Genomic DNA, 5,031 nt, shown 5'->3' on the forward strand with positions numbered 1-5,031 from the left:
CTCCGAGACGGGAATCCAAATTGTTGTTTGTTGTTATGCAGATGCAACGGAATAAAAAATTAAAGGTCCCGAATGCCCAAGGAGATCAGACGTATAATTTAGCACTCTGGAGACAAAAGAAAGGTAACAAATTACACCATCTGTGAGAACGTCTGCTTTGTGCATCGAAACATTAAATTCCTTCTTGACATTGTCCTTTTTTTTTGTTTTACATTAGAAACTTCTTGCAGAACCCACAAGACACATGAAAGTTTTGCAGCCACGAGAAGAATGATCATTCACATCATCATTAAAAGTAAAAGCAACTTTTAATGGCGTGTCCGCTTGTTATTTTACTGGAAATAACTGGAGCCCTGTCATGCTTTAAAAGCCCGCGCTGACCTAAAAAACAGATGGAGAGCTTCTTTGATAGGAAATGAAATATTCATCTCGTTTCAGTTCCCATATTACCTGCATTAACACGGTTATGTCTTTGCCTCCTTAGCTGGAGTTCTCGAAATGTAGAAACGGATTGACAAGGTATTAGGCTGATGGGTGGGCCGAGGGCCAAAGCAGGATTGATTACATTTTGGAGGTCTTCCAGGTCCGGGGCTTCCACCATTAGACAAATATTGTTTTCAATCCATAACTATGAACTTAAGGCAGATGGAAAGTTGATTCCAAATCCTGAGGGTGTGTTTTGCAGGGTGAACGAATCAAATTAACCTGCGAATGGCCTGTTATAAAAGATGGCTCTAGGGGAAGCCAGGTTTTTTGGCGAAGCTGCGCAGCGAGCTTTGCAGGCTCGGACACCTGCAGGACAAAAAAACTGATTATTGCAATGATTTTAATGAAGCTTGATTCCCGTACTTTATCTCTGCCTCCTGATTCTTAACGGGAGTGGTGACTGCGCGACCTCCGAAGCAGTGGAGCACTCTGGGAGATGCTGCCTCTGATATCTGTCTCTGCCTTGACTCTCGGGGTAATTAAGATTTCAAGTCACCTCAAGAGATGTTCTGGCTCTTCTGGCTCGAGCAATCTGTGTCACAGCATGTGCTGTGTTTGTGTAACTGCGTGTGAGAACACACAATTACAGCCCCACACTGCCTGCCCCCACCTTTTCTATTAAATAAGTGTAGTTTGAGGGCAGTCCTGATGGGACGTGGATGATGAAATAAAGAGCTTTTTACAGAGTTCAACGACAGGCTAAGCCAGAATGTGTTTTGATCTAGGAAAAGTACCTCATGTCCTCCTGAATTAATCTGTCTGATTCTATTGGCTCTGTTTGGGATGACTGAGGCCTAATTGTTCAAAGAAACGACTGCATTTAAATGAATGGGCTACGAAAAGAAATTGGGGAAGCCACGTTCGTTCGTGCGTTCAAACGGCGCTGCTTATTCCAGACGTTCAGCTCTTTTCTGAAACGAACACGCACGCACGCGCGCACACACACCGAAGGACTCATCAGAGGCAATGTCAAGTTCAACATCACACCCAAGGGTACTCTGACATATGGATCAGATGATCAAATCTTTGACCTTTTTGAAAGGTGCATGGATTGGATGCTGGCTGCATCTCCGCAGCAACAACCGTCTCGTTGTTCATTTCGTCTTTAATATGATTCTGGGGAAGAAAATTACAATTTCTGACTCGCTTAACCCTCTGCCTTTTGTTTTTCATTTTCATTTTTAAATATAACAATTACATTAACACATTTATTAGAAATTCATGGGACCTTACAAAACCTTAAAACTACAGTCCAAAATCAATCAATCAATCTATCTATCTATCTAACTATCTATCTATCTATCTATCTATCTATCTATCTATCTATCTATCTATCTATCTATCTATCTATCTATCTATCTATCTATCTATCTATCTATCTATCTGTTGAATAGAATGGAATGTGTGTGTGTGTAATTGTGTAATATGTGTGATAAGTAATCAACCCTGTATTTGACAGGGTTGCTTTTATCAAAGTGGCTTTACAACAAAAACAAAGAAAAAGAACAGTCAAGTTTCATCAAGTCAAATCATTGTTACATTTTTCTGCTGTTGGATATTCGTTGAACAACTCTATAATTTGACAGGTTTTTTTTTCCAAGAATCCTATGACAGCAACTCAAAGATTTATTTTCAGCTATTCAAATTAAACTGCACAAAGAAAAAGAGTAATAATCTGACTCTATCAGGAAGAGTAAAATATATTTACATAGTTAGTAGTTGCGGGGCCTCCCAGTTGGCTTCGTCTCAACCTAAACGTTTAATTGCCTGGTGACTGCAAATAGCTTCTTTTTTTTGCATTCTCAGAAATGAGCTCTGACAGCATCTCAGACCTCCTCCGATCTGAAGTGATCCCTTCCACATCAGATCCTCTCCTCTCTGCGCCGGTGCTGAGCGAGGCAGGCTGGGTGCCGAGAGCCGCCCAGTCAATCAATGGAGAGCGTCTGCTTAACATTTCGTCCCCTGTTTGCTTCCACTAAAGTCGGCGGCCACCAAAGTAAATGTCATGGCAAAAGGCTCAAAAGACAAGAGCAAAACATGAGAATAGAAGAACTTTGAACGTGCAAAAAAAAACAAAAAAAAACCCATGCGTCCCCCAGTGGAGATGTTTTGATTTATTTACAGCTGTTGGTCTCTGTGATAAGAAACAGCAGAACTGGAGCCAAACGCTGACCGCGCTTGCATGCTCGTGTTGTCGCCAACCTGAAAACAGCTCAGGAGGGAACCAGAAGTGGCGTCTCTGGAGGGAAACGACGCAGCTCAGACTCTCCCTGCCAGTGTCAGATGATCACCTTTCCACTGCCGGATTAAAGTGGTGCATCACACACATCCGCCTTTCAAAAGACAAGCGTGATGATTATGTGTTTTGAAAGGAACGCACAGGTTGGATGACAATACTTCTGATAAGTCAGTCGGTCGTACAAAGCCGTCTTTTTGTCAAATGTTGACACTGAGTCAGTGGTTTTAGCTCATTGCAGCACCAGTATAGTAAAAAGAAACTTTAATGAATGTTTTTTTTTCTTTGAGAAGTATTCAAGCCACATCTCTACATCAAATTTTGTTCAAATCTTGAGGAATTAAACTTGAATCAAGCATTTCACGGTTATGTGTAAGGTGTCTACAAGACTCAGTGCCAAGAGAACACAAGTCACATTTACTGTTGGTTTTTTTTTTCTTCTTTTTGTACCCCAACCCCCTTCCCCTCATCCTCTTTCCCTCTTTTTTTATCCCGTATGTCAACATTACCAACATGTTCCCTGCTACGCTGTGCAATGTCCTGTTGTAGCCAATTTCTGTGATCATGTCACCACTTTTCTCTGAGACACACAGAAGATCCTTCTCATATCCAAGTCTTGTTTGTTTTTTTGTTTTTTGTTTTTTCAGAAATACCTATGAAACTGATATTCCATAGGAGGTTGTTGAGAAGAAAAAGAGTAATTCTCTGTGAACAGGTTAAAACAATTCCTGGTGGCAGTGCTACATAGTGTGGATGTTACATATAGCAAAACGTGGCAAAAGAATAATGTATTTCATTTCTAATGTACATGAATAATTGTATAATTTTATGAACTATTTTGCAGACAGTACAGAAGAACAAACATACCCCGACACAGCCAAAACATGACATTCATCTTTGGCAGCAGGGAATAATTAAAAAAGTGCATAACATTGCTGCCAAATGCTTTTTTTTTTAATTAAATGTAATCAAAACTCTTAATTGCATCGAGAATTTTTTACATTTTAATCATGTAAAATGTAAAAATAAAATATGCCCTCACAGTGTAGTTTCACCTTCAGTGAGATTCCAGCAGACACTTCTTGCTGAAATAATTAGAGATCTGAAGTGCAAACCTCACAGCCCAAAGCTATCAAAATCTTATTTTCTTGATTTTTTTTCTAGATCACTGGTTTGAGGAACATGACAGCGTGAAGAGGAGGCAGCACCTTTTACTGTCACCGTGTCTTTCAGCTCCTCACTAGATGGCAGTGCAGTGCTAGATTACTGCTCAACAAGTTTCACATCATCATTACAGAAACTTTCTCAGGCCTGCTTTTTTCCCTTTTCTCCTATGTATGTATGTATATATATATTTTTTCTTTTTTTTTCCTTAAACACTCACATGGAAGTTCCTCTGCGTGTTTATTTTAAGAGCTCGCCTTCATCGTGCTCTGACTTTTGACCTCCCTGTTCTTTGACTGGGGTCGTCCTGTGGGTGGGGTCGCCGTGATTGCAGAAAGCTCAGGAAATGAAGGTTTTTTGTTTTTTTTATCAGCCTGCACAAAGACGATGACAACAACAGCGGCGTAGAGAGGGGCGGGAGCAGAGTCTAAATTTAACTCCTCAGCTGAGGCCAAATCAAGCAAAATCATCAGCTTCCTGTTGGTTTCATTCCCAAAACATCTGAGATTTTTGTGTTTACTCGGAGCCTGAACATTACAGATGCAATCTCACAGCTGCTGCAGCACAATCTAGAACTTAACATATTTGCACACTCTTATTATCCTTAGAGCTACACCTCAGATCTGGCTTGCATGGTTTCTTCTTCTCCCACAGACACTGTTTTGTGATTTTCCTGTCATCGTGTCCTTGCTGCTACAGAAGAAACCAGTGTCTACAGCTTATAATTGCCTTGTATTTCTGCCTTCTCCACAGCAAAAGCACAAACTCTTCAGGTGTCTGCTGTATTCAGGTGGCGCAGCAAAGAGAGAGAGAGAGGGAGACAGAGCAGCTCATCCTACTCGTTCACTGTAAAGAGGGTATGTGGGAGGAGGTGAAAGCAGGCAAGCGTTCACTGTGTGCAATGCCCTCCTCGAGAGCAAATTTTAGAACATGAGGCACACTCAGTATGCAGAGGGAAAATATGCCTGAAAGGCGGCGGTTGCACATTCTTCTCCGTTTATTGTTGGACGCGAGCAACTCATGGTGATCGAAGAAAGAGCAGATGAAGTCTAGCTAGGAGAAATAAGTCAGCATCACTCCGTATCTGTGATGGAGGCGGAAGCTTTTCCGTCCCATCTTACTCATTCCAGTCCACTCCCCCCCCC

This window comes from Kryptolebias marmoratus, linkage group LG22 (assembly GCF_001649575.2).
Source record: "Kryptolebias marmoratus isolate JLee-2015 linkage group LG22, ASM164957v2, whole genome shotgun sequence".
Taxonomy (NCBI): Eukaryota; Metazoa; Chordata; class Actinopteri; order Cyprinodontiformes; family Rivulidae; genus Kryptolebias; species Kryptolebias marmoratus.